General features: G+C 42.5%; 1 long non-coding RNA gene across 1 annotated transcript; it reads left to right on the top strand.

Annotated features, from left to right (window-relative positions):
* Positions 1–7543: 7543 nt before the first annotated feature.
* Positions 7544–22864, top strand: LOC134478889 (uncharacterized). Its single transcript, XR_015646166.1, has 3 exons — positions 7544–7640; positions 9555–9677; positions 18964–22864. It is a non-coding gene; the product is annotated as an uncharacterized LOC134478889 (long non-coding RNA).
* The last annotated feature ends 2798 nt before the right edge of the window (positions 22865–25662 follow it).

Below are 25662 nucleotides of genomic sequence, written 5' to 3'. Positions count from 1 at the left end.
TTGTAGTTTCACTTGTTATTTATGTAATTTGAATATTAGCCTTTTGTGCACTATAGGGTTGGTGAAGATCCTCTTCCAACCTGTATGCAGACATTTCTATTAAGTGTTTTGTTTTACTTACAGAAGCTTTTTAATTTCATCAAGTTTCATTTATTAATTGTTGATCTCAATATCTGAGCACCATTGGTGTTCTGCTCAGGAAGTTGTCTCCTGTACCAATGTGCTCAAGCCTATTTCTCACTTTTTCTTGTATCAGATTTGATGTATAAGGTTTTATTTTGAGGTCTTTGATCCACTTGGACATGTGTTTTGCACAGGTTTATAAATAAGGCTCATTGCATTCTTCCCTATGCCTATATCCAATTAGACCAGCACCACCTGTTCAAGATGCTTTCTTATATTTTGTCATATAATTTTGCCCACTTTATTGACAATAAGCATCCATACTTGTGTGGGTTTTTTTCAGGGTCTTGGATTTCATTTTATTGATCAGCCTGCCTGTTCCTATACCAATACTGTAGTTTTATTGCTATAGCTCTGTAGGACAGCAGTAAATCAGAGATGGTGATTCCTCCCGATATTCTGTTATTGTTCAGGAATGTTTTAGCTATCCTGGGTTTATTAAATCTTTCACTTGAAGTTGAGAATTTCACGTTAAGGTCTGTAAAGACTTGTTTTGGTATTTTAATGGGTATTGCATTCACTTTCTGATATCTTTCAATTTCCTTTTTCATAGATTTAAAATTTTTGGTAAAACAGATCTTTCACTTTCTTAGAGTTACACTAATACATTTATATTATTTGTTGCTATTGTAAAGAGCAATGTTTCCCTAATTTATTTGTCAGCCCCTTCATTGTTTGTTTAAAAGAATGGTACTGATTTTTTTTAGTTAATGTTGTATCCACCCACTTTACTGAAGGTATTTATCAAATGTAGGAGTTCTGTGATAGAACTTTTGGGGGCTCTTGTACATACTATGATATCATCACAAATGCCAATGTGATATCTTCTTCCCTTCCAATGCATATAGTTAATCAATATATTCATTTAATTTCAAATGATATCCCCCTTCCTTGTTGCCCCTCCGCAATCAGCCATTCTATCCTCCCCATGCCCCTCAGCTTGGCGTCTATGAGGGAGCTCCTCCACTCTCTCCCCTACTCCCGCCTGACCACTCTAACATCCCCCTATGCTGGCACACCAAACCTCCTCAGGACCAGGGGCCTCCTCTCCCATTGATGTCAGTGAAAGCCATGTATCTGGAGCCATGGTTCCCTCCATGTGTATTCTTTAGTTTTTGCTTTGTTCTTCGGAGCTCTGGGTGTCCAGTAAACTGATAATGTTTTTCTTATGGTGCTGAATTCCCTCAGGTCCTTCAGTCCTTCACCTAGCTCTTCCAGTGGGGTTCCCAGGCACAGTCTGATTGTTGGCTGTAAGTATCTACAGCTGTATGGGTCAAGTGCTGGTACAACCTCTCAGGGAATAGCAATAGCAGGCTTCTGTCAGTAAGCGCATCTTGACATCAGTAATAGTGTCTCAGTTTTGTATGTGCTCATGGGATGGAATCCTAGGTGGAGCACTGAAGGAAAGGTATGGCCTTTCCTTCAGTGTCTGTTCTATTTTTTATTGCTGTCTTTACTTTGGACTTGAACATACCTAGGTAAAAAATTGAAATGAGTTTGGGATTTAGCTCAGTGGTAGAGCGCTTGCCTAGCAAGTGCAAGGCCCTGAGTTCAGTCCCCAGCTCCGAAAAAAAAAGAAAAAGAAAAAAAAATTAGGATGATTGTGTGGCCCCTTTGCCTATTTGGGGCTGTGTCTATCTAGTGGAGGTGTCTATACAGATTGCAGGTCCCCCTTGTTGCATATGTCAGATAAAGTCAACCGTTTGCATCCTGGGGGACTCTCACTTCCCTAACATCTGGGACTTTGTAGTGGCTACACCCTGTTCATCATTCCCCACTGCTACATACTTTTAATCAATTTCCTGAAACTCTAATTCTCTCATGTCTTTTCTATCACCCTTTCCTGTCCTCCCCACAACCCTGCATATGTATCTACCACTACTCTCTTGCTCACAGGTCCCTGCCTTGCTCTACCTCCTGTGATTATTTTGTTCCCTGTACTATGTGGGAATGAACATCCACACTTTGTTCTTCCTTCTTCTTAAGCTCCATATGGTTTGTGAGGTTTATTGTGGCATATTGAGCTTTTGGGGGTAATAACAACTTATAAGTTTGTACACAGCTTGTGTCTGGGTTACCTCTCTCAAGTTTATATATTTTAGATCTATTCATTTCCCTGTAATTTCGTGAAGTCATTGTTTATACTAACTTGGTAGTACTCTAATGTGCAAATGCATCTCAATTTCTATATCCATGCTTCCATTGAGGTACATGTGGATTGGTTACAACGTCTAGATATTATAAATAAGGCTTATATAAACATAAGGGAGCATGGGGCCTTGTTATATGTTGGAACATCTTTGGGGATTTATGTCTAGTAGTGTTATAGCTAGTTGTTCATGTAGAACTATTTTTAATTTTCTGAGGAAGCACTGAATTGATTTCTAAAGTGATTTTACCAGCTTGCAGTTCTACCAGCCGTAGAAGACTGTTGCTCTTTCTCCACATCCTTGCCAGCATTTCCTGTCACCTGTGGTTTTTATCTTAGTCATTGGTGTGCTGTGGATTGTGAGGGTCATTTTGATTTACACTTCCCTGATGAGGAAGGATGTTGAACGCTTCTTTAAGTGCTTCTCATCCTTTCAAGTCTCCTTGTTTGAGAATTCTTTGTTTAGCTCTGTACAACGTTTGAAAAATATTGTTTTTTGATTTTTGGTGCCTAACTTCTGAATTTTTGTGTATTTTTTATACTAGCTCTCTATCAAATGAAGGATCAATAGAGATCTTTTCCCAATCTCTGGATTGCCATTTTCTCCTAATGACTAAGACCTTTGCCTTACAGATACTTTCAATTTTATGAGGTCCCATTTGTCGAATGGTGATTTTAGAACATAAGCCATTGGCATTCTAGTCAGAAATTTCCCCCTATGCCAATGTGTTTGAGGCTCTTCCCCACGGTCTCTTCTATTATATTCAGCATGTCTGGTTTATATGGAGGTTCTTGATCCACTTGGACTTGACCATTGTACAAGGAGTTGAGAATAGGTAATTTTGCACTCTTTTCATGCTCACCGACAGTTCAACCAATACCTTTGGTTGAAAATGCTGTTTTTTTTATGCCGGATGGATTTGGCTTCTTTGTCACAGATTAAGTTCCCACCCGTGTGTAGGGTTATTTTCTGGGTTGTACATTGTATTACTTTGATCTACTTTCCTGTCCCTGTACCAATAACTGTTTGTTTTTTAAAAGTATTACTCTGTAGTAGAGGTTGAAGTCAGGAATGCTGATTCTCCCAGAATTTCTTTTATTGTTGAGAATATTTGCCCTATCCTGTGTTTTTTGTCATTCTAGATGAATTTGAGAATTGCTCTAACTCTATGAGGAAGTGAGTTGGAATTTTGATGGGGATTGCATTGAATCTATAGACTGCTTTTGGTAAGACGGCCATTTTACTATGTTTATCCTGCTGATCCAAGAGCATGGGAGATCGTTCCATCTTCTACGGTCTTCTCCAATTTCTTTCATCGGAGACTTGTCCCTGTTGTACAGATCTTTCACTTGCTTGGTTAGAATCACGCTGAGGTATTTTATATTATATGTGACTAATGTGAAGGGTACTGTTTCCCTAATTTTTCTCAGCCCATTATTTTTTTGAGTAGGGGAAGACAGCTGATTTGGTAGAGTGAATTTTCTATCCAGCCACTTTGCTTAAGTTGTTTATCAGCTGGAGGAGTTCTGGTACAATTTTTTCTGGTCACATGTTTATACTACCATTTCCTCCACCAATAGTGATATCTTAAATTCCTCCTTCCCAATGTGTATCCCTTTGATCTCTTTTTGTTCTCCTATTGCTCTGTCTATAAACTCTCGTAATATATTGTATAGAGAGGGGCAGAGTGGGCAAGCTTGCCTTTTTCCTGATTTTAGTGGGATTGCTTCAAGTTTCTCTACATTTTGTTTGGTATTGGCTGTTTGTTGTATATGGTTATATATTTACGTAATGAATGTATATGACCAAATATATACGACCAAATATATATATATATATATATATATATATATATATATATATATATATATATGTGTGTGTGTGTGTGTGTGTGTGTGTGTGTGTGTGTGTGTGTACATTCATTAAGGTTATATGTCCTCTGCCCTTGTAACACTGAATTACATTAATCAGGGTTGTTCTAGCTCTCAGTAATATAAAGGGGAAAAGTTTGTGGAAATGGTGTACTTTTAAACTACCCCCATAGTTAAGCAGGTTTACATGGCCAAAATATTTAAATTCTGAAGCTTAATGAAATTGAGCACCCTCGCTTTGTTATTTTCTTTCTCCCTTTTAAGTGTGGCTATGTTGGACCACCATATATATCTGTGTACATAGGTGCGTGTGGAGGCTTGCCCTGAGGTTGACGGAAATTATCCTCTATTTACTCTCCCTTGCTCAATGAAAGAGAGTCTCTCAATGGCTAAGCTGGCTGCCTGTTCTTCCTAGCATTTATGTAATCATCAGTTGATCACTGAGCCATCTGTAGTGCACATATTTATTTTTGAAAGTCACAGTCAAGAGTTTATTTTGCCCCTTTTCTGCATGGAATTCTTTATTGGTTTATTACTCTTTTGATATATTTTAAGTTGTACTCATACTTTCTTGGCCAGGTTGCTTATAGGGTTATGCCACAAATCCTGCCTTTTCTTTGAACTGACATTTAGTTGATGAGCAAAGATTGGATTTTAAAGTTCTGCTCAGACCGTAGAGTAGGTATAGTTTGTTTCAGCCACAATACATAAAATAACTGAAATAATGTGCAAAAATGAACAGCTCTCAGTGAAACATGAAAATTTAGATGAAAATTTAGTTAGGCTAGTTAGTTGTATTTTAATGCATAATCTTTTGTGTTCTCCTCTTGTCCAGCCAAGATGCACACTTATCTGGCAGTTCTGGAAACCATGAAAACCTGATTTTTAAAGAGCGTCCACACAACTTCTCAAAAAGTCATGATGTGTCTGACAAAGTGGAAGCTTCTCGTAAAGTAACAGAGCTTGAGAATGAACTGAACAGTAAGTGAGAAGAGAGAGGTCACCTGTACTCAAGCCGGTCTGACCTTGGCAGTCGGTTTGTGGGGTGGGCCTGAAGAGGAAGGAACAAATGTCCTTCTAAGTGATGTTTAATTTCTTTTTCTGAAATGGTTGCAATTGAGAGATGTTCCACATCCAAGAAATTTTGTCTTACTTTACCAAGAAAAATCCTGCCTAGTTCTTAGTGATCTGACAAAGGTGAAGTTACCCGTTCTTGTTAGCATTGGCACTCTTGGACCCAGAAGGCACAATGAAGGGCTTTAAAGATGACAGGGTGTTTCCTCTACCCTACCTTTTCCATTGTCATTCCAAGGGAAGTAGGCCTAGACATTATCTTTCTGTTTTTTCTAAAAACTCCATTTTCCTACCAGACAGTGATCGCCGAAAATTTCAGAGCACTACTGTGTCTCTGGAATGCTGATTCTCCCAGAATTTCTTTTTTTGTTGAGAATATTTTCCCTATCCTGTGTTTTTTGTCATTCTAGATGAATTTGAGAATTGCTCTTGTCTGCAGGAGACAGGCCTCTCAGCATAGGGCATTCCTGTGTCATTGGGGACCCTGTATGCAGGAGACAGGTTTCTTAGGGCAGGTGAAATGTTGCCTGTACGTTCTTTAATTTGCATGAGTTGGCTGCAAGGAGTTGTTAATGTAAGGCGCACAACACATCATTCGTCTAAAATGTGAGCCTCCTGATCCAATGTAAATGTTTGAGATTGAATATCTAATTCATAATTTAATTTCCAAAATTCTAGAGAAAGGTTTCAGATTTGATGCTAGGGATTTTATTTTTATCAATTCAAATCACCAGAACACTAATCATTAGGGGAAAGCAAAGGTGACAGTTCTGTTAGAGTTAACTAATACTTCAGTGGTTCCAAAGGCTGTAGAGCTCTCACAGCATTACACAGCATTCTTGCAAGCAGGAACAAAGACGTCCGAGACGATTGGGAGCTCATGGGTGGCTGTCAAACACAGCTATCTCAGAAGTTGTAAATTTAGTAAAGAGATTTATAAACACTGTCAGGAAAGGAAGAAGCGTGTTGCTGTGCCCCCTGTGACTTAAGTGCTATAAGAAAACTTGTGTCAGTTGAGTCTGCATCTCTTTCTCAGCCTAACAGATTTATTTAATTTTAATTCCTGAATTTTGCATCCTCATTCCTCAGTTGAGCTATGGGAGAAAGGCCTCAGTTTGCTTATTTTGTGTGAAAGGTGACTTTATGATTTCAACACATTTTCTTTTTCAGAATCTCTAATATGGTTTCAGAAGAACTTTCTGTTCCATAGAAATCTGTGCATCAGGGAAATAATCACAATTTTAAATAAAACGGAAGCATTTGAAACCCAAAAATTCTTTTTAATAAGAGCTGTACAATCAATTGTTGAAATACAACCATTAGTATTTTTTACGTTTATCGAGTTTCCTATTTGAAAGCGTGTCTTTGTTTTTTCCTCTGTAAGAGAATAGAGTGTCCCAGAGAGCTGATGAAGGATTTGCACACTTGTCTTGCCCAGGAAGTGCATTCTCCTTGTGTCTGCAGCACATGGGCAGCCTTTGATAGCATAAAAATACCTCCCAAAGAAGAGCAGGTACCTGCTGTCCCTAGTGCATGGGAAGACAGATGCACTCAAGAACCTGCAAGCATCTGAAAACACTGCATGTGTGTTTGTGAGACCTGTAGTGAAGTAGACTTGGCCATCCCTGGACAGTGAGGTCAGATGTGAATAAGTGTTGCAAGATCACATTGAATAGCATACACTACTGTTGGGAAATGTTTTCCTAAGGCCTGGACTCCCCAAACTACTCACTGATAAGCCCATTGCCTTAAAGGTCTTCTGGTCATTCACGTTTCAAATGTAAGTGGCAACTCAGTACTGATGGAAGGAAGGTATGTTTTATTATCATGGCACAAGATACACTGATTCGTTCCAGCTGGCTGAAGGGTCAGTGGGATGTTGTGTTCCCTCACCCTCATGACTACTGTGCTTTAGCACGGGGAGCAGGACAGTGTCCAAATCTCAGGGTTTGGGTGAAATGTAAGGATGGAGTTGGGAAGTTGCTGGTCAAAGGATGTAAAGTTCAGATGAACAGGGAATGACTTTGAGTACTGTTACCTGTAGCCTAGGACACTCAGCAGTGTCCTATAAATAATGCAAAGGAACTTTAAGAAAGGGGAAGCATGTTTGAGGGTTTAAAAAGCTGAGATGGGTATTCAATGCCACAGTAAATTGATTTGTATTTTACAAGCACTGTAAATGCGAAGGATATTGAGAGGTAGCCTGGAAAACTTCAGTGTATGGGCATAGAGCTCATGCGCACGCATGAGTGGCCAATGAACGATACCCGCCCCTCCTCTCTCGGACTTAGCCACGCCCTTCATTAGTTCCTGAGGGGATTTTTCAGAACAGAGGTTATGGCAGTTTCACTATCCAATTCCAGTGAGTATGAGGGGAGCCCATGGAGTTTGAAATGACTCCTTTCTTCTCTCAGGGAGGTGAGAAAAAATAAGAGAATTTGGGTTGGCTTAGTAGCACTATTTTGTGAGTCTTAGCTTGAGTTCCCTCCGAATGGAGACCAACTGCTTCTTTCCGAATCTTAGCGAAGTTGACCCGTTTTCTCCCAACTGTCCTTATGGCTCCTTCCTCCATCTCCCGCTTGGGGCCTCTGTGGACTCTCATTTGCTGCATCAGCACATGAAGGTTCCCTGACTTGGCACCTCCTTATGCTGAACATCAGCAGACTCCATACTGAGTAGGATTTGGGAGTACAGCTGTTAATACCAATAATTATGTAACCCTAGTCGATGCCCTCTTAGAGCACGCCGCAGAAAAATAGATTGATAAAAGTGAAGAAAAATATAAACATCATGTGTGGTAATGGCTCCCAAGCAAAGAATCTGAACCTTACAGCAGCCCCACCTAAGATTTATGAACAGGAAACCCGGAAGGGGAATGACATTTGAAGTGTAAGTAAAGAAATGTATATAATAAAAAATTAAAAAACAAAAAAAGACAAAGAGGTCTATGCTGTGAACATAATCAGAAAGATGATCTTATCTGCCTCTTTTGTTTGTGTGTGTGTGTGTGTGTGTGTGTGTGTGTGTGTGTGTGTGTGTTTTACCTTGACTTCCGTAGTCAATGGAGTTCAGATAACTGTAGGAATGCATTTTATGGTTTAGAGGCACTGATAGGATCATTCCTTTACTTATGCTCCCCCTACTAGTTTTCTCACACATATATCATCAAGATTTAAGCTGTTATGCATCCATAAAACTTAATGCTTACTAAATCATTTTAACTTTCCTATTCTTTTCATCTTCTTTAATATTCCTGGTACCTAAATAATACAATCTTGTAAAAGGTGTTTCAAATTTAGCTGGTAGACTGATACTCCTCTTAAAACACATGACTTAGGAAACAAGCTAACCTACATTATGGCTGATTGGTGCATCGAAAAACAGATTAATTCTAAATTAAATATATTAGACTATTTAAAATAGTCCTGCTTTAATATTTGTAATCATATCAAACTTTAAATATAGGATTATAAAGCCTGTGATTTGACTGTACTATACTGCATTCTCCATATAGATTTTTACATGAATTACTGAAAATTTCTTGGCAAAAACTTATTATGTGAGCACCTTTATAACTAATACCACTGGGGCTTTTCCATTTAATGGTTATGTGAACCGTATGTTTAAATACAGGTAAAAGGAGATTTACACTTAGCAGCCAACTAAGTAACCTGGATGTAGTCACTTATATTCACTGAGTAGTTGCTTGTAGAAGGGAGCGCAAACTGCAGATCAGGTATTTCAAGGAGTCCTCTTGGTATAAACTTAGCCCTAGCTAATTTGGCCATAGGGAATTCATGGTCCTTCTGATACTTGATCAGTCCAAGCCAAACTTCCTACACAAAAGTTCAGGATGCAGTTCCTCCTGTCTCTATGTCTTTTTTTTTTATTAACTTAAGTATTTCTTATTTACATTTCGATTGTTATTCCCTTTACCGGTTTCTGAGCCAACATCCCCCTAACCCCTCCCACTCCCCTTCTCTATGGGTGTTCCCCTCCCCATCCTCCACCATTACCGCCCTCCCCCCAACAATCACATTCACTGGGGGGTTCAGTCTTGGCAGCACCAAGGGCTTCCCTTTCCACTGGTGCTCTTACTAGGCTATTCATTGCTACCTATGAGGTTGGAGCCCAGGGTCAGTCCATGTATAGTCTTTGGGAAGTGGCTTAGTCCCTGGAAGCTCTGGTTGCTTGGCATTGTTGTTCACATGGGGTCTCGAGCCCCTTCGAGCTCTTTTACTCCTTTCTCTGATCTTATCTGCCTCTTAAAATTCAGTTTTTAGCAGGTGTGCTTCCTGACCAAAGAAGTCAGATGAGTGCATGAGCAGCCCCTTCAAGGACAAGGCTTGGATTCCCAGGAGCAGACAAGGAACTCTCTGGGCATACTCCAAGGAATCTGGTGAGAACCACAGCCAGCATTTTGGATCTTTGCAAACTTGCCTAAGTGTACATTGAAAGAAGAAACCTCTATTCTGGCAACTAGTGCTACATTCCTTAGGGAGAGCACAGCTCTGCCTGCTTAAGCTCAAGCTTAGCTATCGGGAAGCTTCCCCCTGGGACTGGACCTTGGCACCTAACTCAGGACCACTTTACCTCACCTTGAGAGATAGACTTCCATCCACCCCAAGATAGACAAGACTTCCATCCACCCCACGACAGAGCTGGGGTTAGAGCAGAGTCTTTCAGGCTCTGGAGCACACCAAGAATGCACACTCCAGTGTTTGTGGGCTGCAGGCAGAACTGAGTAGAGGTTTCTGTTGGCTTCCGTTTGGAGGACTGGGGTCCAAGAGTTGGCTCCAGTTCTCCTCCGTTTGTAGGTAGCTGGTTCCTCTTGGTGCCCTGTGGACTCTCTGCCTCTTCAAGTGTCTGTGACTTTAGGGTCCCTTTCATAAGGACACCAATGTCATTACAAGAGAGACCAACTTTCAGGTTTCCTTGAATGGATCACGTGGAAGGCATTGTCTTTAAGTGTCACCTACTAAGTGCCAGGGACTTCATCCTTCACCATATTAATTGCGTTACAACTTGTCCAAGTGAAGGTAGTGAAGAGAGACTCATAGGGTCAGAGCATATCTGACAGAACTATCTCACCATGCCCCATTCTAATTGGACCAGACTTTGTAAATGTGTCCCAGGTCTTTCTGGCACTGCTGTCCATCATTGTTCTCACAGTATAGCTCTGTCATTTACGGGGGAAAACTGAACAAAAGGCATCTCCTCAGAAAGGAAGAACAAGGCAGTCGACTTTTAGATGGAATCCTGTTATAAATGGCAGAGACCCTAAGGAATCTGCTAAAGTTGAGCACTCAACAGTGAGTTATACAAGACCAATGAATATAAGCTCTGTCAGCAGAAATAAAGCATTTCTATATCCTAGCAGTAAACAAAACAAAATAGGGGAAAATTTCTATGTCGTACACCAACTTTTATAAAAATCAAAAATATTTTGTAAATAATTTGGCCAAACACACACTAAACTTTTAACTATAGCTTCTATTTTTGTTTGAAATCTAGGAAGTAAGTAAATTTCATCAAAATATTGCAGAATAATTCATAATTAACTGAATACATTTAGAAATCAACAGTATAGAACTCATAGGTTTTCATTACTCAGTATATAACTCACAGGTTTTCAAACTCATACCGTGGGTTTTCTTTACCAATCAGAGTTTAGAAGTGAGATAATGCTGTCTCCAGGTAGTCACACATACTCTGTGAGAAGATTCAGAGAGTTAATTCTCTAACAGGAGGGTCCGCATCCCAATCTGGAGACAGAATTCCCTTCAAGAGGGTCTAAATCACTTGCAGGTATGAGTAGCCCCCTCAGAGGAAGGACTGAATCTCCTGCAGGAGAGAATGACAAAAATGAGAGGATCCATAGAAGGAGGGACTTAATTTCTTCTCTGATGTGACTGGAGCACCAGCAGGAATTTGACTCTGTAGTCTGAGAGATTATTTTCAGTATGATGTTCTGAGTTCCCTGAATCTACAGCTGGAGCACCAAGCCACCATCAGGAACACTGCACCTGGACCAGTTGTCTAAGGGAATTAAATACGAATTTCACTTCTTTGGCTTATAAAATCCCACCATGCTCTAGCTTCCTTCCAACATCCACCTTTCATTGCCCACCATCTCAGCTTCTCCCACAGAGCCTGGCTGCAGGTTAAAGAAAAAAAGGTAGTTGAATTGGAAACAGAAAATGCTGTTCTGTCCCTGAGACTGGCATAGGTAATCTCTGTCCTGTAGACTGATTGACTGATGAGACACATGTGAGTGTTTGCTTTGCATAGTCTACTGCAGTTGCAAAGGATTAAAAGAACCGTAGCTTTCCTTTGATGGTTGGTCCGCTCCAGTGTGGTGCACATTTGGTGAGTCATCCACTAGTGGAACAGAGATTAATCCTAAATTTTTCATCCTCGTGATCAGATGTATTTAAGGATATTAATGATACATCCATCAGTTGGGTCTGGACAACTTTGTTGTACTGTTTATGCATGATAAATTCATCCATATTAATTTTAATTAATCTATAGATATAGTAGTCACCTCCTACACCCAAAGACTTGGTCTAAATACATGCAAACTCAGGTGATGAGATATGGTTTCTCAGACACCCCCACAGCATGCCACACTGCAGGGTGGATGCTGCACAGTTCAGATGCAGACGTTTCCTGTTTGGCTGAGTGTTCAGTGTACCCTTCACCTTCTCACAGGCTCTTCTGACACTCTTCTGACACAACCTCCACTGACACTCCAGTTGTTTATTTTCCTTGGATTTTTGTTTTGAAGTGTAGTGCTCTTTTTTCAGGGTCCCAATTCTTGAAGGCATTGCATCCCCTGAAGATAAACAGTCTGCCTTGTCTTAAATTGGTACCTGTGTGTGTGTGTGTCTGTGTGTGTGTGTGTGTGTGTGTGTGTGTGTGTGTGTGTGTGTGTGTACAGCCACATATTTCATGATCCTACCCATAGCTGACCCACTCAGAACACATGCAGGAGGTGGGAACAAGAAATAAAAATAAAGGAGTAAAAAGCTGGGTGCAAGGCAGATGGGAGCAGAGAATCATGAGGAAGAGTCCAGAGTCCAGGGAGGCAGGGTGTGAAAGTACAGCAGCATCTTAAAGGGGCTGCCAGTTCTTAGGGTGTGGGGATCAGGTGTGTTAGGAGCACAGGAAGAAGTTGAATGTGATGAGCTTTCAAGATTAACTACTGTCTGATCTCTGCAGTGCCATCACTGGAAAAGTGATGTAAGTAGTACCTAGTGCCCTAGTCAAATCACAGACACTTTCACTGTCAGATCCCAGTGTGCTGGGAACCCCTACCCTGGGAAGTCCTCAGGGGTGTAAGGAGCATGCACTGGTTTCCTTTGTGTTGTACTCACCATGAGTGAGGAAATATTTGTCTGCACCTCTTCTGGAAGCAGAGATAGTAAACATGGGTGACACTCCTGATAGCCTATCTGTATAAAGTTTTGGCTTCAGTGGTGTTAGCTCTCTGGCTATAAGATCTAATCTAACAAGTCTTAAGATTTCACAGATGAGGGAATTATGAAAGCAGTTAACTAAAATACATACACTGCTATTCTGAATTTGAAACAGGCTTCAACCTAACACTCTTCTTCCTTACCCTCCCCAGACTTCTTTCTTTTGTCTACATACATTCCTAGTGGCGTCTCTGAGGACCCAATTCTGACTTGTGACTGGGCCTGGGTCATGCTCATGGGTTGGGGAAGTAACAGATGACTACACTGGGGCCCCTGTATCCATGTAGCAAATGAAGTTCCACAGCTCATGATTATAACTCTGGATACAGAACCCATTGCAAGAGATCCTCAGCTGAAATCACGGAACTCACGACGGACTAAAGACCACTGACTTGCAACATGATGTTCATCTTTCTAAACCCCTCAACATTTCACCAAATAACCGGTATTCTAGAGTACCCCAGCACACACTGAGAAGTGTAGAGAGAAAGAATTTCATGTCTATGTTCCTCTGCCCATGAGAAAGAAGTTTCAGGACAGTAAATAGGTTTTGAGGGTAAGTTTCTCTTTTATAAACACCATTTTCTCTCTCTCTCTCTCTCTCTCTCTCTCTCTCTCTCTCTCTCTCTCTCTCTCTCTCTCTCTCCAGTTTAAAATTATTTATTTTTATTTCACATGCATTTGTGTTTTACCTGCATGTGCATCTGTGTGTGGCTGTCAGATATCTTAGGAATTTTGCGTGTGGGGGCAATTCCAGTTAAAACAGTCAGAACAAAGAGGAAATGCAGCATCAACAGTAGCAGTCAGGTCCCTCTCCTTAGTACCCTGTGGATGTACCTGACCTTGGGGCTACAGTCTTCTTTGTGAATGCATGTCATGCATGCACTGAACTACAGCTGTGACGCTGGTGTCCTATGGCTTCCAGAGGAGCTGCATCTTGCCTTGTCTACAGAATACCTGCATCCAGCCCTGTCTCAAGGCAAGCATGCTGAGGACGAAACATTAGCCACATGTAAACAACATGGGATTTGTAAGTACACAAAGATTATGATTTCCTATGAAATCTGCAGTATAAAAGGAGGGTAGCATGAAGGAGAGAGATGCTATAGACTAGGACTTCAGTTACACAGTGGTTTCCATATGGATTTGTCAGACATGACTAGGAAGGGTGCTGGGAACCTGTGCAGACTTGGACAAACACAAATGCTTTTCTGTAATGGGATCCAAGAGGAAAACAGGATCAGATGAAAGCTCCTTACCCAAGGATGACCTCTCTTCAGTGAGAAGGCCAGAGTTATGTGTGGCTTCCATCTCAAGACCTCGGGTCGAATGTGTGAGTCAGGTGTCCTTGTGCCTGCTGTTCTCCAGTGCGTTTAACAAGAAGGCTTCCTCCTTCAAATTGGCAAGCTTGAGGGTGGCAAGCTCTGTCCCTGCTGTGGTTGGATTATGGTCATCCAACAAGGGTGTACATGAGTATACCTGCACTGTGTATATTATGTAGTGCCCACAAAACCTGAAGAGGGTAAGATATTCTAGATCTTGAGTTGCACATGACTGTGAGCTGACTTGGAAATGTTGAAAACAAGTGAAGGTCCTCTGCAAAGGCAGCCAGTGCTCTGAAATCCTGAGCTTTCTCTCTAGTTCCTGCTCTGTAGGTTTTCTCGTGTCCTGTTGATTACTGTCTGCTCCACTAGTCTGTTCCACAGGAATCAGACTTATGATTGTGTAGCATCACAACACCAAAAATACTTAAATCTCTGACTGGATGCCCTGAATGATTTTTACACAGGATAAAAGTCGGCTACATTTGTGTTTGATTATTAACAGTGCCTCTGGAAATAAACTCAGATCATCAGCTATTCCTTTTACCTCTGAACCATCTCAAAAGCTCACACTATATATTCCGTTCTGTCCTCAGTGTACCATGTATTGCTATAATCACCAGTATTGTTAAAGCAAGCCAAAGGAGATTTATAAAATCTTCAGATTTTGAAATTTACATTCACACATAGCTTGTGCTACACATCATTAATCCCCCTTTCATGAGAGAGAAGGTCTCTTTACTGTCAAACCACCCTTGTGTACAGGGTGAGTTTTAGGACAGCTTCAGTTTGTGGTAACACTCTGTCTCAAATTAAGCACACAACAGCAACAACCCAACCACACTCACACAGAAACACATGCATGGAACACACACACACACACACACACACACACACACACACACACACACAGAGCACTTTCCAGTTTCTACCCTTCCCATTCCTCAAGTGAGCAATAAGTGTAACTGTACTTTAATCTCACCTACCTCAGTCCTTCCAGTCTGTAGGCTTCTCTTAAACCCTCAGGAATTGGCAACTGACATCAGGCCGGTTTCTGCTTGCTGGTGGGGAAATTGGGTTGTGTTGCTTTGTTAATCTGTACTCCCTTAGCCATCTTCCCCAGGCCCTGAGAAGTTTCCATTAACCTCCTTCAGAGTACTTCAGTGTTTTTAAGTCATACTCCACAAAGTAAGAAACCATTTGGTTTGATTGCAGCATTTAGGATTGTGTTGAGTAGGTACCAGCAGAATGTACACTGTTTATGAAGTAGGTCTGTGAGTAAGGGCTAGGTGTAATTTTATCTGCTGAGTGAGTGAATGTTTGCTCCATATCGTTACCCATTTTGGCTTCTGTGGTATTTTTATTCCTATAGACTAAACGGTTTGAGTTTGTGTTGGCTTCTTCTGTGATTTCAGTATCCAGCACCTCTGAACTTATCCTATAAGTATGACCAGATTAACAGGGCTGTTGATTTTCCATGGAGATGCTTGTTTACATTTTTACTTAATCCACATCTTATGTTCAAGAGGAGGGAGAGCAGCTTGCTGGCTTTGCAGCAACACACATTGACCCAGAGTGAAGGTTCTCTCTGTTACTGATTCAAATTCCTGAATCATCATGACATTTTGCATGAGCTATCCTCCACTGTCTCGGGCATTTGAGTACTCCTTTCCCAGTTGGTGACTCTGTTTGGGAAGACTCAGGAGGTGTGCCCTTGCTGGAGAAAGAATGCCAGTGGGGCTGGACTTTGAGGTTTTAGTGCTCTGCACCACTCCCTGTGCACTCTCTGCTTTGTACTTGTGATTCCAGATGTGAGTCCTCTGCTTCCTGCTCCTTCCACTGTGCCCTGTAGTCATGGAACTTAACCTATGGTAACAGGTGGTCTGTGAAATAGGATCACTAATCGCCTACATGTTTTATAGTTTGCTGTGCTCATGGCATTTCTGTCACAGAAATACTAAGGTAACTAATGCAGAAGGGGATGTAATAGAGCGGACTCTTGCTCTGTGATACCTGACCATGCCAGTTTGTCCTTATTATTTGTTTTGGAAAATATGCAAGAATTCAGAACTTTGATCTAGAAGTGGCCCAGTGCTCTAAGAAGAGTTTAATGGGGTATACTGGCAGGAGCTTGGGAGTCAGGAGTGCCAAGACCTATCCAGAATGTGGAAGCCCACGACAAGGGGATTCAGAAGGCAATAATATTTGTAACTGGTCTGGGATAATTTGTATGATGGTTTTACAAAATGTGGCTTCTTTCCGCCCACTTCGTAAAAACCAACCTGAGGCTAAATTAAAAAGTAATAAACAAATTTCTTCGATGAAAATTTGAAGAGAGCCCAGTATGGCCTCTGTTATACTGAGGTTATAGGACTTCAATGAAAAAGAGCAAATGGGGCAAATAGAAATGCAAAATGTATAGTTTACAGAGAAAAGGACACTGGGAAGATTAATATTATAGCCAATGCCTAGGCCAGAAGAGAGCCTGCAATTACTTAGGAGATTAGAACCTTAATATAAGGCCATGTCTCCTCAGGTGATGACATCACTCAATTAACCTCGTAATCTGTGGTAGACAGTGACTTACTTAGGGTTTTCCTACTATTAACAGACACCATGACCATTGCAAATCTTATAAGAAGAACACTGCTTTGGGTTTGGCTTACAAGTTCAGCAGTTTGGTTCATTATCATCAAGGTGGGAGCATGGCAGCATCTAGGCAGACATGGTACAGGAGGAGCTGGGTGTTCTACATCATCATCTGTTAGATGACTTAAGAATGTAGGCTTGAAAGTATCCAGTTTCTAATCTGGGAAGGAGAACAGCAGGCCTGAGAGGAACAGGCCTCATGTGCAGAGGGATGTCCCATCTGTACATGGTTGGGCGAAGCTCAGAGAAGGTTAGTCAAACCTGTCTATCCAGTAGAGGTTAGTTAACTGTGGAAACTATCACTAACAGTAAAGGTAACTTTGAAGTCTGAGGAAGAGAAGGTTTGTTGCCGTTGTTTGTGGACCATGCTTCAGAGGTGATGAGACACAGAGAAACTGTGTCTTGGGTTCATGCCACGAAGCATGCTAGCTGAGCACTTCACATCTTAAGTTGTTTATGTTGTCAGGGCCCTTACACAAAGGTGATCTAGTGACAGTGTCTTGCTTTGTTTGTAGCAATCACATGAATTTAAATTTCCTACTTGTTCTTGTTCTTAAAAACTAACTGATTAGTTTTAGCTGAGACTCCTGGGAGACTTTTCTCCCACATGCTGTAAGTTTTAAAGATTTCGTGATTAACATAAATAACTATTAATAGGTCAACACAGGGCCCACACTGACCTCACCTTGCTATCTGGAACAGTTACTACTGAGCCAAGGGTCTCAAGGGTCTCTGCCTCAGAAAGAAATGTGGTAAAGTGATCTCATAATCTATTCACATTCCTTGTATCATCCAGAACATCTGCTAGAATGAGAGGATCCTTCTCTGCTCAGGACAATGTAGATACTGCTTCGCCAGGAGGAAAGAAATGGCCACTACCTGCCTCTGTGGGGCAGTCCCTGGTGTTCACTGTAATGTCACCCAACAGTCCCACCTTGAATCTGCTGTTCCAATTGAGCATGGAGCCTCCCTTTTATTCTGGGAGATAAACAGGAGTCTCCAGCTAGGAACAGTGGTCCAAACATGAAGTTAAGTGAAGGCAGTGAGAATGGTGTATATACATTAAGGGTTTCTGATTGAATGATTCTGAACTTAATGTATTTCCTACTGGAGTCATCTGTAAGTGATATATAAGCTTTGTATTAAAATGTACCTTTAGGTCCAAGATTTCATGGTAGGTCAATGCCCTACTTTCTCTTAAAGATAATTTAAGAACTGCATAAAGAAGAGAAAATACTGATCAGAAAATGTTCCTAGGTGTACATGACTGGTTTACATGTGCATGTCTCTGTGCTCAGCTCCAAGAGCACACAATATGCATTAGAAAGTAGATGATAAGAACTCTCTTTCTTTCTCTCTCTCTCTCTCTCTCTCTCTCTCTCTCTCTCTCTCTCTCTCTCTCTACCTCACTTTCGATCTCTCACTCTCTCATGGGTGTGTGTGTCTCTGTGTGTGTGTGCATGTGTTTATGAATCTGTGTCTGTCTGTCTGTCTGTCTCTCTCTCTCTCTGTGTGTGCGTGTGTGTGTGTGTGTGTGTGTGTGTGTGTGTGTGTGTGTGTGTGACAAACTGAAGGTGAGCTCAAGGTCTGCATGCCCAGTTGGAACAAGGATCCCATGTTGATTGATTCCCACCTTGACAAGTATCTTGTTGTTGGTATGACCAGCATGTGACTATTGGGACAAGATAGAAGTATTTACAAAGCCAACAGTTTTGACCGATTTATGCGAATTAGGGCAGATTTGAGAGTACACTTAAGAGTTTTAAACTTTGTTTGAAAAAACTAAACAGTGTTCTAGGAAGAGTTTCTTTGGAGTAGACCGCCAAAGGCCAAATTTTATCTGATTGTTGGTGAGCACCTGTGGGTTTTTGTGTTCCTAATGTAGTATCCCTTAGGTTTGGGTCAGACAATGTATGCCTTATTATTTCCACTGTTTTTAACATCTCAAATGATGTCCAACGTCCTAGGTGCCAATCCACAAATGCCCACTCCTACATCTTCTCCCTCCTCCCTCCATTTTGCCACTATGATGCTGCTCCTAAACTCACCCAACTTTTCGAAACCCACCACTCCAGCCTCCTCCTATGTTCGAGCATCACATCTCCACAGGACCAAGGGCCTTCCATCCCATTGGTTTCAAATAATGCCATCCTCTGATATATATTGGTTGGTGGTCTATTTTCTGGAAGCTCTGGGTCATCAGCCAGCATATATTGTTCTTCCTCTATTGCAGGACCTCCTCTGTCACAGGACATCCACTGTTTAAGCACCACACTACCTCAGGAAGTCCACTGTCTGTGTGTCAACTCCACTGTAACAGGACCACAAGTGTCTCAGCACTTCAACTATCACAGCACTTCTACTGTTCAGGAGCTCAAGAGTCTCAGCATCTCAAGTGTCACAGGACCTCCTTTGTCCAAGAACTGGACTGTCCAAGCAACACTACTATTGCGGGACCTCCACTGTCACAGGACTTCCACTGTAGGAGCACTACAACTGTCTCAGGACACCCACTGTCCTATAAGCTCCACTATCTCAGGAATTCCACTGTCGTAGCACCACCCGTAGCAACTAAAGTGTTTCAGGACATCAACTGAAGCAAGATCTGCCATGATTCTGCAACTTCACTGCCACAGGATCTCTACAGTGACAGGAATACCCCTGTATCATCAATTCCAATTTTGCAGGACCTCCACTGTAGCAGAACCTTCAATTGTGCAGCAGCTCCCCTGTAGGGAGATTGACCTCCATGATCTCAGTGCATCGATTTTCAAAGGACCTTCACTGTCACAGAACCGGCGCTATTTCAGTGCCTCCACTGTCGCAGGACCTACCTATTCACAGGATCTGCACTGTTGCAACAACTGAAATTTCAATTTTTCAAAGTCATTGCTGTTTATATTTGAGGCTGAATGAAATGTGATGCTACTTTTGAAAGCATAAAAATTTGTTCTATAGCTCTTGTGATAAATGCCGTGTGTGCTTGGACCAGTAAACTATGGAAGACTTCATGAGCTCATACCACTCTCCACCTCACTTTGTGGAAGCTGGTGTTTTTAGAGTGTGATAAACTTCAGGTGAATGGATGCATTCAGCTGCACCACGCTCTAGAGTGGGCTACACAGCAGTCATATTGAGTCCTTGCTGGGAAGAGAAGAAATCCAGAGGAGGGAGAAGGCTTGGGTTGGGGGAAGTATCATAAAATACTTAGAAGATATAAGAAGGTAAGAATTATGGGGAACTGGAAAACAGAGCCAGAGGAAGAATGAGCACAGAGCAAACTGGGAAGGACAAAGTACAAAGGCACTTGGGTTTTGCCATCTGCGTGTTCTCTGGACAATCTCCCTTGGCCTCATTTCTGGGAGAAAACTCTTCCTCCACCCCCTTGTAATGTTTCATTCTTGAAGGAAAGCAGCAACACAACTTCATCAGTGAATTTCGCCATTGGAATTGGTTCATCCTTTAATGCCTCTGGGAAATCCCCAGCTGGGGAATGTCCTGCTCTCTGCTGAGAGACAGCAGGAAAGTAGGTTGTCCTCTGTTTTCTCGTTGCTACAGCTCTTCTAAGTGTGGCTGATTGTTGAGTGAAGACACAGGACACTTCTGGTGTGTATGTATGCTTTGTTCGCTGTGGGTGTTGTCGGTAGTGTCCTGAAAAGAAGAAGGGCATGCCCAATGGCTCTTTGCTTCCTCTTTGACTAGCCTTATGATCATAGGGAGACACTAGGCCATTGGAAGATGAGGAGAACAATGTGTCTATGTTGTGTTCACTTCTATTCCTATTTAGTCCTAGAGGGAAATCAGCAAGGGTAGAGAAGGGGACCATAACTGGACAAAGCTGCTGAGCCTGTGTTGTGCAGCAATTCCTGTGTATAACTTGATGTTACATTAAGCAATAGGATGCCATGTTCTGTTTATACCTTTTTGATGCAATGAATCTATAATATTTTACCTCAAACCTCAATATATTACGTTTCTTCCTCTTTTGGAGAATCTGGCATGAGAGGGATCACTTCTTCATAAGGATTTGTGAACCTCTTCCAGTTTTCATTGACCAGGGGTACATCATCACCTCTGTGACTGTCAGCCCATAGTTTGGATTTACTTTTATTTAGAGGCTAAGCTGCCTCTTCTGACACCCCACAGTGAGCAGGGTACACACCTGCTACAACCTGTCTTCAGAACTGTTGTATGACAACAGAGTCAAATACAACAGTGAAATATAAGCCTACTCCTAAGATCCATATGTTGGTATTTTTTTGCACCATCATAATGTTGTCCTAGGAAGAGATCTGGTGCACCAATAGGGTAAGCACCATGCTGCCAGTTCTGCCTTTGCCCAGGTTTGTCTTGAGTTGAAGGCCAAAGTCGATGCTTTTGACTTTTCCGTTCTTCTCTAACAAAATATAATCTGGTTTCAGGTCACTGTGAACTTATACAGTGCCCATAGCCATAGATAAAGCCTGCTAATATTTGCCTAAATATTTCCTTGGCTCCTTCCTCCTCTCGGTGGAAAGACTTTCAGATGTATTTGTAAAGCTTTAAAATTTCAACCAGTTTCACGATAAGTTATTAGAATTGTCTCAGACTCAATTGGAGAAGCAAGATGATGTTGGGGTGGATGAAAAACTTCATTATATTTGCAATGGTCATGTTTGGCTGGCACCATTGCTTCTTCTTTGCATGCACTTTGATAACCCCTGTAGCAGAACTTCCACTGTCCCAGCACCTGAACTATCCCAAGACCTCCACAGTCAAAGGACCAATATTGTGGTAGTCGACTGTGGTCAGGCAACTCCTCTGTCTCAGACCCTCCAAGTTGCAAGACCTTTACGGGCACTGGAAGTCACTGTCCCTAAACTTCCACTGTTGGAGTACCTCAACTATAACAAGGACCTCTACTATTGTACAATCCCCTTGTCATAGCACGTCTATTGTTACAAAGTATTCCACTGTCAAAGGACCTCCAGGGTCTCAGCCTCTCCACTGTTACAGGATCTCTACTGTCTTAGGACCACTGCTGTTGGAGGACCTCCTGTCTCTCAGCAACTTCAGTTTGTTGGAGCTCTCCTATCAGAGGACATTTACATTTGCTGTACTTCCAGTGTCACAGCTGTTATAAGAACCTCCGTTCTCACAGGACCTCCAGTGCGTCAGTACCTCCACTGTCCAAGGACTTTTATATTGTAGGACCTCTACTGTCCTACAGAATGTCCACTGTCGCTAGATTTCCACTGTCACAACACCGCAACCATTACAAGAACTGCAATTTTGGCATGACCTCCAGTGTTCCAGCCCCTCCAGTGTCATAGGACCTCCACTATCACAGGACGTCCACTGTCTCACCAAGGCCAATTTAAAGGACCTCTACTATAACAGGTTATCCACTCTAGCTGGACTTACACTGTTGCAGTACCTCAACTGTTGCAGGACCAACAAGGTTGCAGGACATAGACCCTCTCAGCAGCTAGAATTTGCAGGACCTCTACTGGCACACAAATTCCACAGTTGCTGGAGCTCCACTGTCACTGCAAATGCACTGTCTCATGATATTCACTGTTGCTGGACCAGTAGTGTGGCAGTACCTCCATTTTTGCCAAGCCCCTCCACTGACGCAAGACTTCCACTTTTGTAGCACCTTCACTGTCCAAGCAAACCAACTCCTGCAGGATCTCCATTGTCTCAGGGCATTCACTAATGCCAGCTCTCCAATGTTGTAGTACTTTTTAAAAATTCCTCTAAAAAAGGTTACTTTGTTATTTACAAAGTACAATTCAGGTGTTGAGAAAATAAATAAGGTCAGTTTCCCCCCTAGATACTAAGTAAATAAAATGTTTTTCTAGACACAATATATGTAAAAGCTTGTGAAAATGTTCATATAAAGCTATTTGTCGTGGCATGTGCATTTAATGCCAGCTCTAAGAATGCAGAAAGAGGCAGATTATGGTTAGTTTCCGGTCCCCTCGCCTGTGTAGTGAATTCCAGAACAGCCTCAAATGTATAGTGAGTCCCTGGGCTCCGTTTTGTTCTGATTGCTTGCTCGTGTTTGCATTTTTAGGCTAGTCAAAAATGTATATATAAGATCACCCTATTATACCAAGAGCAGTTATTAAATATAAGAATTATAGATGCATCCTTTGAAGCTCTTCATCTTAGAAGAATGAGGGAGAGAGAATGAATGAGTTGGCTTTGGTTTCAGTTTCAGATCGTTATGGCTCAGGTAAACCCAGAGCACAGAGTGAAGTTTTTATGAGCTTTATTTTTCTTGGATAATTTATGTATGCACATTTCAAACGTTATCCCCTTCCCATGCTCTCCCAACCCCCTGCCCCTGCTTCTATGTGGATGTCAGCCACCTGAGTCATGCAGAGTTTGACCACATGAGACTCACCCCAGGACCTAAATGCAGTGAGTTCAAGGACTCACATGCTATGCTGCGTGGGCTCCTCCTTATGCCACACCTTGAACCCATTGCACCCTGGGCCTCCATACCATAAGCCAGAGTGCAGATCCCTGGGCACAGTAGGACACACCTAGGCTAGTTTTCACTCCCATGGATGCTCTTGTGGCCTTATCAGAGCACTGTGACCACATCCCACATCTGAACAGCAAGCTAATCAACAGGATGCTCTGGGAGTCCATCAGTTTGCTTCCTCAGTGACCCCATAATAGAGGGGGAAGAAATCCAGGCTTTAGGGAGCTACCACAGCCATGATTGTTCTTTTGTCCCAGCCACTCCACCTTTGGCCAAGTTACAGCTCTGCCAGGCCCTGCCATGTTGTCTTCAAAATCTTTGTGTGTCAGTGATACTTGTATGAACTATGCTACACGTTGGCCTAGAGGCTGGGCTTTCCTCTTGCATTTCCAGCAAGACTACAGAGTTCCCGGGGGAGACTCTCATGGCTCTTCATGTTCTGACAGCACAGTCTGCAGATGTCTCTAAGGTATTGGACATCAGACCCCACTGAGGAGTGAGAGGCTTTCAGTGGCTTATAGACCCAGGGCCTGGGCATGATGGCCTTTATTGTGTGTTTGATAGCATGTATGCTCTGCTCCAAGTGTAGACAGACACTCCCCATGCCTGTAGTCTGTGCTTGGAGTGTGGGTACACACTCTCCATGCAAACAGCTGTCTACGCACACACAGATGCCATTTTCATGATTTACACCTGTTATCTTTGATGTTTCTTTTAAAAGACAATCATATAAAGTTACTGTGATTTTGTGCTGGCTTTCTTTACGCAGCCCACAGATGAATATTGGAAGGAGACTCTGGGATCTGCATGGGCTCCTCCTTATGACCACACCTTGACCCCATTGCACACTTTTTCTCAGAAGCATGGCAGAGCATGGCCTGTAATTGTCCTGTCCATTCCCTATGGATTGTGACCAGTCTGCAGTTCTGCACAGCCTGGCATCCAAAGTAACTTGGCATAGTTCCCCACAATGTCTCCACAGGCCCAGAGGAAGGACATAAATAGAATCTTTATGAGACCCAAGTGGCTTCTCAGGGTCAGCCAATGCTCTTGGCTCATTCTTATCTCTGAGGACACAGGGCACAGGTCCTGACCTCCATGCACCTGTATTTGTTGCACACACTAAGGATGACTTGTGCTGTCCTCTGCTGCTTCTGGGAGTCCTGAAAACCACAATCCTTGGGCCAAGGGGACTAGTGAGGGACAAGTGAGCACAAGGCCCCTGCCTGCTCCCTAAAGACCAGAAGCCCCAGCAGGGTTCTCACTGCTGTGTTCCCCAAGATAATGACAAGCACCTGTTACAACAGGCCATGCTCTGTTGGGAAAGGCAGACAGGCACATCCAAGGCTGTTCTGTGGCCATGCTGGGCCTCCCTGCTCTTCAGGGGCATACTCTGCCATGCCACTCAGCATATCCCAATCTGTGTCTGGAGTGCTTTGGTCTCACAGGAATGCTGTGGTGATGGAGACACTGACAAACTAAGTACCAAGACGCTGTCAAGTACCCATCCACACTTGACTCCTGCCAGGAATCAGCAGTATGGGCAACCACGTAAGCATGGAGACATGGATTACTTTCTTCCTTGGGACCACTTGTGAACCACAGGGTCAGGTGACAAGCTCTAGACCAGGAAAGGATCAGGAGGAGCAGAGTGACCACACCTGAACTTGAGGAATAGGGAACCCAGCAAGGAGAGTGACCACCCTTGGCTCACATAATTTAGGGACATATGTGGTGGGAAGAAACTAAGTTGAGGCAGCTGGGACACATCCCAAGATAGCAGGTGGTTGTGTGTCTGTGTGTGTCTGTGTGTGTGAGTGTGTGTGTGTGTGTGTGTGTGTGTGTGTGTGTGTGTACTTGACTGAAATGATGTGTGTGTGTGCCTGTGTATGTCTGTGGATGGGTCAATCCTGACACCAGACCTGACCGATGCCAGGCACCCACAGTTGGCACAGACCCCACTTTACAGTAGCGTTTTTGTTCCCAAAGGTTTTTTAATGGAAAGTAATATGTGCCTCGTACAGGGCTAGTTCACCAGATTTTGTACGAAAGATGAAATATGATCTTTATGGGTTCTTGCCTGAGCTAGCCTTGTAGACCCTCCTCTTCCCACTGTTCCCAGTCTGTTTCGTGTCACAATGTCCAGGGAATAGAACCCTGAGTTCTGCCAGCACCTCTGTGTGAGGCATTGCATCAGCTGACATCCTGAATGGTTGTCCCAATTCTACATGTTCTGGCCGAGGACAAGATGCACACAAGAAGGCCTAGATGAGGAGGTACTGCCCCTCCCAGACAGACAGACTTCATCTACTCTAACATGTTAGGAGGAGGTGCAGATATGACTCACAACAATACATCCACTATTGGGCTCAACTACCAAGAAGCTGTGAGGAGGACATTCAATTTGGAAATCTCAGGTAGGCAGTGTGTGTGGAGGAGTAAACAGGACTGGATGGA

This window comes from Rattus norvegicus, chromosome 1, assembly GCF_021556685.1.
Source record: "Rattus norvegicus strain SHRSP/BbbUtx chromosome 1, alternate assembly SHRSP_T2T, whole genome shotgun sequence".
Taxonomy (NCBI): Eukaryota; Metazoa; Chordata; class Mammalia; order Rodentia; family Muridae; genus Rattus; species Rattus norvegicus.
Note: the sequence above shows the minus strand (reverse complement) of the source record. Positions and strands in the feature narration are given on the sequence as shown.